The following is an 8537-nucleotide window of genomic DNA, read 5'->3' as shown; positions in this document are numbered from 1 at the left end:
TGGTCCAGCCACACATATTTACACAAATTTGTTAAGGATTGCATTACATTTGATTAGACATTCATGGTGCACAGACTAACTGACTTTTCAGGCCTGCTGTGATTTTGACATCTTTGACTTTAAAACACATCTCAACAACCTGGATTTCCACTGAATTAGACAAAGACATCCATGGTTGCAAAAGCAACTGATTTTTTTCACTTTTTCTGTTACATATCTTGTTATCTTTTGGGGTATTTGTGCAGACACATACAGACACTCACATTCTCAACACAATCAGATATCATGAGTTTAGTAATCCTTGACTTTTACTCAGTGTGTGACCACAAAATGAATGGTTTGTATCCACTTATTGCTTTTTTGTGCAGGCATCAAGGCTACTTGTGTGTGTGTGTGGATGTGGGTGGGAGGCTGTGAAAAAAAGGGATCAAAGCAGCTTTGGGCTAAAAGTGGGAAAATGGACAAAAAGCTGCAATAATGTGTTAAAAGCATCAAAACAGGGACACCGATGTTGCTCAGCAGGTGCCCATAAACAGAGGCTGTAGTCCTTGGCACACTGGTCCCGGGATCAATTCCAGTTTGTGTGCTGTTTGTTGTATCTCTCACCACATTTCCTGTCTCTCTAGCTGTCCTGAAATATAGGCAAAAATCCCCCAGATAATGGTTAAACAGTTTTTAAAAAATGGCAAAAATGGGCAAAAATGGGCTGAAATGAGTGAAAAATGGCAAAAATAGGCATGAAGTGGCAAAACAGCAACAAAAATGTGGCATAAAAGGACATAAAACATCGAAATGGATTTAAAGTGGTAAGAAGGACAAAACACAGCAAAGCAGTGCCAACAATGGGCTAAAAGAGGCAAAAAGAAGTGAGGGAAGTTGGCAGAAATTGTGTTAAAAAGGGGTTAAAAAGTTTCACAATTAACATCCTAACCCAGAAATAGTTTGACACAGTTTTCAGGCCCAAGTAGAGGTAGCTGTTATCCAGGATGCTAGCACCAATGCTACTGATCCAACACACATATTGATATCATCAATAAATCACAAATAAAGGGCCCATTCTCTGGGCAGCCCTGCACTAAGGGATTTGTCTGTCTAAATTGATTTTCTATTTAAGAAAATATCAATATGAAAATACTATTACAGAATCATCCTTGCATCAGCAGCTGCTCTAGACTTGGATGTTGCCTTGAAAAGATGAGTCAGACTTTCTCCTTCACCAGTACTAATGACAAAGTATTGGAGAAGTGAAATTAACAAGAGCAGTGATGTTATAAAACTGAGAGTGCTGTGAGAACAGCATCCAAAAACAGGTGAGGTGTTTTTGTGCTTATACTGAGCGCTGAAAAAGCAGAACTGCCAGCTCAAAATAATGTTAGTGGACACAGTCCCTTAGACATCTTTCTTAATAGGAGACCTTGACAACAATACAACAGTTTCCTCAAGTCAGCCATGACAAATACAATTTCAGATGTGTCCTTAATCTTTAACATCTCATCTTAAATATGAGCTGGTGAATTTGCACAAATATGTGCTGGTTTAATTAGAAGGGTTCATGGCTTCCTGCACTTAGGTCAGATTAAGGTTGGTCTGTGTTGGCGCTACAAACAAACTGAACCAAACGGGAAATAATAGTGGACTGAGACCTGCTTTTTCGGGTGGCCTCAGTCTGGTTGTTTTGTCTGCACTAAAGCTCTGTGGAAAGCAAATGAACCGAACCAACTGAGGAAACAGACTTGAGTTTGTTTCAATTGAACCAATCTGGTTAGGTGTTACAGCACCCAAAGAGTGCACCCCCTTCTGCAGATACATATAGATGTTGTACTCTCAATGAGTGATGCTGGAAAACATCATAATAACTGGGCATCAGAATGTTTGCAGCACTAACACATATTAGCATAACTGCAAAGAAGGCAGAACACTAATAACAGAAGGTGAATATAAAAGGAAATAAAAGGCATTAGGCAAAAGGATTAGTGCCTTGTGTTTTGTTTTAATACCATATAACAACTGCTTAGTGTGCACATTAGAGGCCTCTAACTCTTTAAAAATAAAACAAATGCTTCAGAATAAATATTGAAAACCTCTAACCTCTCATATGATTATTTCAAACTTATACTTATAGACCCTCTGCACATATTCTGACACTTGCTCTTACACCTCTGCACGGTTTTGGAAAGGATCAAACAACAAACAATTGCATAGGGTTGAGATCAGAGTTTCTTGGCTGCAGTGGCTGGCTTTACTTTTAGGCTTACTGAACTAAATGTAACAGAACAAACCCTAGAGCCTATAATGACAGATGGAGGAGCTGTAACAACACCATGAGAAGTGCTCATGAAAATGCAGTAGAGCATCTTCAATGCAAGGAAAAATGCCCGTCAGCTTTCTGTGCTGAATTTTGAGAAACTGGACAAACTTTTGCTGAACATTTATTAAAATAATAATGTTTAGTGAGGGTAGGTATGTGACAAAAGCAGAGGAAAGCGTCACAAAGCAAATGTGCAACTTTAGATTTGACTTAAATCTGAAACAGTTTCTGTATAGTATGAACATTCCTCCATCTGTGACATTGTCTGCCAAAGTGATTTATTGCTGCAGTTTCATATTGACTGCTGGCTGGTCGGAAATGCTGGCTGCGTCTTTTAAAAGTCATTTGACGGCAGTGTAAACATATTGAGTATGTCAGAAATCCAAAGAAATGAGGCACCATATGTTCATTATGTATGAGAAATGATCAGTTTTCTTTGAGGACACAGAAACTTAAAAACCAGAGTAAAATTAAAGTATGTTGGCTTCAAGAAAAAGTCTGTGGTGCACATACCGTGTACACCGTGTTCTTCCAGGACTGTCTGAGCTGGGACAAACTGTTCTTGACTGAAATGGACCTCTTTCTCTTCTTTGCTTTACTTTACCTCTTGAAAAAACGTTTTAGAAACCGTCTGAACACTTTTGTACTGAGATGATAACTAGATAGTTTTAAATGAATGCAGACATCAAAACAAAACAAAGTCAAGGCATGTGCCAAGAGAAGTTATAATTATCAATTAAAATAAGCAGAAGAAACGAAAGGAAGGGAGGAAAAAAAAAAGAAATATACATACATATATGACAGTTTTAACACTTATATGGAAGACATATCCTGAATAAACATGTTGAGTTAATGCCTCTCAGTTTGTTGTTCTCAGCTCAGTGTTCACACTGACAGGATTTCGCTTTCATTGGCTGGATAATGATTCACACAAAGTCTCAAACATGTTTCATATATTATTTAGAGCTACATTTTTCTAATAATTTATATAATCCTGCAGCCTTTCCACCTATTAATGGAGGAACAGCAAAAGGTCTTATAGGTATCAACTTGTAAATTTGCCAAATCTATCATCTACAGTGGCCTACAGATCATTTAAAGTATCATAACAAAGATTTCAGCCAGAAAACGGACTTCGTCTCTTCTCTGGCACTGAGCCAAACAGCTGCAGTCTGATCACAACGTCAACGTTCAGATTGTAGCGTGAGAGGAACATAATTTTCCTGAGTGGGCGTGGCTTCAGCTCATTCAAAAGACACGCCCACACCATCCAGGAGCAGATTTTACTGCCTCATTTTTCATGATTTTGAAGTTTAATTTTATAAACTTAGAGATGTTTATTTGATTAAAATTTGACCTGTGAGTTCATAATACAGTGACCTGTCATACAACAAACCTAAATACAGATTTATTTTCACTTTACAGGGTCTTTTAAGGTTAAAGAGGAGCCAGGTTACCTGATTAGCCGTAGATCTTGATTGCCAATGATTAGCTGCAGCTGTGACTGTCCATGAATGGTGTGGACAAATTTTACTCCAGCAAAATTTCATCCGTGTTTTTACTCCAACTCTGGCAGTGGCTGGTGATAAATACGCTAAAAAAAGAGTAAATTTTACTTTTTTTGAGTAAAATATTTTTAACTCTGGAAAAATTACCTCGTGATTTTCCTTTGTAGATGCACCTTTAGCTGCAATCGCAGCACTGAGTCTGTGTGGATAGGTCTCAGTTGGACTTGCACATCTAGACTCTTCAATTTTATTCATTCCTCTTTGCAAAACTGCTCAAGCTCTGCCAGGCTGTATAGGTTGGTGCATGAACAGCCCTTTCCAAGTCAAGCCACAAATTAGATTAAGGTCTGGTATTTGACTCCACTACTCATATGCGTCAGGTTATCACCCTACTGGATGATACATCTTCTCTCAAGCAGTAGTTCTTTTGCAGAAAAGCCAGATTATATCGACTATGATGGATTTATAAAATAATAAAATAAAAGCGTAAAACATCCAAGGGGGTGAATACCTTTCATAGCCACTGTAACTGTTTTATTTGCCAAGACTACAAACACACATGCGAGGATTAAGCTCAGACTTCCTAAATCTAAAATAGGCTCCCCATGTCACTCTTGACACCTGCAGAGCAGCAACAGATCATCTGAGGACTGATGAGTGGTGAGGATGACATGCAGCATCAGGTGATACTTTTGCTATCATCATTCTCTCACTGATGAACACTCAGCCCTGCCAGCAGCCAATCTAAGTTTTAAAAAGACAACTTTTCTTTGTGGCTGTAAAGCAGGGAAACAAAACATGCCTTTGCTGTGGTACAGTCTGACTGATCTCTGGTGCTTGAATTGCGAGTGTTTCATCCTGTCTCTCCTTACGTTCCTTGATTTTCTTTGTGTTTTTTCTCTCTCTGGTGAGTGATGCTGCCGTGTGCTCTGTCTGTGTGGGCGGCCAACTCAATAGTGTTCATATCTTTTTTTTCCTTTAAAGGGACTTTTGAGGCTTGTTTGCATAAACAAAATCAATAACAATGAGAGGATAGTGTGTAAGAGATTTGTCTGGCATTTATTTGAAAGAAAGACTGTTGTCAGTACTGAGGACTGATGGTGATTTTTATATTGAGATATAGGAGGTGTACGTGTTGGACTGAGCTTTTGATGATACCAATATGACTCTTTGCTTTGTTTCTCATACATCTTAAAAACAAGTCTACTGCTGGGTAATTACCCTTCATACTGTGCTGGGCAATAGACCAACAAACAGGCAGAGGGAGGCATACTCGTTGAATTCACTTTCCCTCAGCAGCTTTTTTATGCTGAAGTGTGGCATTGCCCCTGCTCCCACATGCAAGCAGAGCACTCTGGGTGTGTGACAGAGGCTTTAAATTAAATGTGGAGGCTGCAAACAGCTCTGTAATCCCATGATGGCAGTCACAGGGGAACTCTGCTGCAGATGTCTGCTCGGCTGTGCTTTCAAAGCCACAGAGCATTGGGGCTGTGACTTTGAAAAATACAGCTCAACAGTTCATACTGCAATAGATGGAAGAAGTACAGATGTTAACTGGAAAATATTTTCATGAAATGCTTTAACTAATGCATGACTCGTTTTACCTAATGAGTGCAGCAGAACAGGTTTTCATTGAGGATATCTCTGTACTTCGATCAATTCAGCTTTCCCTCAACCCTGACCAGTTTCCTGGTCCCTGCTGCTGAAAAACACATGTCCACGTGGGCCCCATATGGCTGTCTGGGGCTACCTATGGGTCCCATGTGGGTTTGTCTATGGGTTCCATGTTGGCCCCACCTGTGATTGCCCATGTGAACTGCAAGTGTGGATCAGCCCATACGAGTCCCATATAAGCCCCATCTAGAGATCCAAGATATATCAGGTCAGATAGGTCAGGACTCTGACTGGGCCACTCCAGAAGGTGTATTTTCTTCTGTTGAAGCCATTCTGTTGTTGATTTACTTCTGTGCTTTGGGTCATTGTCCTGTCGCATCACCCATCCTCTGTTGAGCTTCAGTTGGCAGACAGATGGTCTTAAGTTTTCCTGCAAAATGTCTTGATAAACTTGGGAATTCATTTTTCCGTCAATGACAGCAATCCGTCCAGGCCCTGAGGCAGCAAAGCAGCCCCAAACCATGATGGCCCCTCCATCATATTTCACAGTTGGGATGAGGTTTTGATGTTGGTGTGCTGTGCCTTTTTTTTCTCCACACATAGCGTTGTGTGTTCCTTCCAAACAACTCAATTTTGGTTTCATCTGTCCACAGAATATTTTGCCAGTAGTGCTGTGGAACATCCAGGTGCTCTTTTGCAAACTTGAAACCTGCAGCAATATTTTTTTGGACAGCAGTGGCTTCCTCCGTGGTGTCCTCACATGAACTCCATTCTTGTTTAATGTTTTACTTATTGTAGATTTGTCAACATAAATGTAAGCATGTGCCAGAGATTTCTGTAAGTCTTCAGCTGACACTCTAGGATTCTTCTTCATGTCATTGAGCATTCTGTGCTGTGCTCTTGCAGTCATCTTTACAGGACGACCACCCCTAGGGAGAGTAGCAACAGTGCTGAACCTTCTCCATTTGTAGACAGTCTGTCACATAAGCTGCTCGCGCCTTTCCAGTCAGATGAGGAATAAGCCATATGGCCCAGTCATCCTCTGGCCACTGGCATGCCATCGCCAGGCGTTCAAAGGTGGTCAGGTACTGCTCAATATCATCGCCTTCCTCCAGCCTTGGAACGGCTGCCCGCCCCCAGCTCCCACCCCTTAACTCACTACGGGCACTGGGCTGGGCCACCTGATCCTCCACCTCCTGCTGTGCCAGTGGTGTGCTCTGCTGAGGCTGACCTTCTCCCCTCTGCTGCTGCTCCAGTTCATCTCTGAGATTGGTCACTTGAATCTGTATATGGTGCAACCTCCTGTCTTGTTTGATGGTTTCTTTTTCCCACCTTTCAGTCAGGTCATGTTGAAAGTGAAGGCACTGCCTCAACATGCTGGTAATTGAGTCCATGTCTGCTGCCTCTTGGTGCCCTTCTGTAGGCCGCAGAATCCTGGATTCCCCTCCTGCTGCACCTTCATCTGGAAAATCACCAGCAACTTCTGTTCTTTGAGGTTTACCCTGTCCTTTTGGTCCCATGCTGTCTGTTCTCACAGGTTGAATTCTTCACTCTGAATGCGTCTCATCCCACTTCTGACACCAAATGTAAGGTTTGTGATGGTAGTGAACCTTGATCTTGGACAGTGACCGGCGAAAGTTGAGACTTATAAATGATGGTCCCAAACAGCAGGTTCAAAGCTTTGAAGTTTTCTTGCTTTATTGAAGGACATCAGAATGGCACAACAGAATCCTTGTCTCCCTCATAGCAGCAGCAGACTGCAGGATCTGACTCACCCCTCACTCACACATGTGCTACCTATTTAAGCTGAGCAGAGGCCCACTCTACTCTAACCCCTCCCCCTCAGTGAGAAATCTGTTGTCCTATATTTACAAATTAATATTTACAATTAATCAACACACTGCAAAAAGATCAGTAATCAATACAGAATCTACATAACTAAATAACCCCAAATAATGTAAACTAAAGACTAATATAACTAAATAAACTTCCCCCCTCCTTCCTCCTCTCTCTTCCCTGCTCAAACCTAACTTAACAAGGTGATTGGCAGCTGGACTCCCACAGGAAGTAGACCTTGAAGGCAGGAAGAGTTAGGTGGGTTGGCAAAATAAAATAACATTGCAAAATAAAGTAACATTCTGTATTAATTAATTGAGCTTAACAGTCTCTGCAGCTTGTGTGATCTTTATCACCTCAGTGAGGGAGGTGCTTTCCAGCTCCCTCACACAAGTATTACATCTTCAGCCATTATCTCCAACTGTTGATAGTTAAGGGGGAGGGGTCACTCTTCTGTTTACTCTGTGGTGCTGAGGATTTTACCTCACGCTGCTGTGAGAGCTCAGCTAAGTGTAAAAAAATACTTAATGAAAATAACTTATAGACAAGTAAAAGTAGTGACAAGTGCATGCCCAATGTAACAGAGCAGAAGTATCGTTTATTCATCACAAATGTAACAGAGTAGGAGTGAAAACTACTCTCAGAAGTATGATTTTTTTTTTTAAAAACTACTCAAGTACATGTAATGGAGTAAATGTAATGTGTTACTACCCACCTCTGCTGAGTGTAGATTAATGAGAATAAAAATGATTGTTTAACTGTGCCATCAGAAATGGAAAAATGTGAAGGGAGTCTGATTACTTTCTGAATGCACTTTGTTTCTCTGGTGCATGCAGCATCAACTGTGTGTGTTTTTTTTGGATGAGCTGGGGCCAGTGCTCCCGATCTCAGGGGGTGCCACCCTACCTAGCATCCTTGGCTCCACTGTTACTACTACTGACATTAGCTAATCCTTCCAATTCTGGCATTCATTCATCAGCACTGCAGCTAGCATCATCCTCACTTACTCAGATGGTATTTGCTCCTCTATTCTTCTTATCATGATCTGCTCTTAAGCACTACAAAATATGATGATATATGAAAATCAGCATATTGCATTCAAATAACTTGAATACCTTTATTTACAGCCAAAAAAGTCATTACAGATGAAGTATTTTTGAAATGACACAGTAATGGTATTGAATTATAGTTGATATATTGCCGGTGATGCATGCAATGTCCCATTTAATGGATGGATGAATAATTGGAATTTTCTCCCAATCTAGAATTAA

The sequence above is a fragment of the Cheilinus undulatus genome, linkage group 7 (assembly GCF_018320785.1).
Source record: "Cheilinus undulatus linkage group 7, ASM1832078v1, whole genome shotgun sequence".
NCBI lineage: Eukaryota > Metazoa > Chordata > Actinopteri > Labriformes > Labridae > Cheilinus > Cheilinus undulatus.
This window is presented reverse-complemented; position numbering follows the sequence as displayed.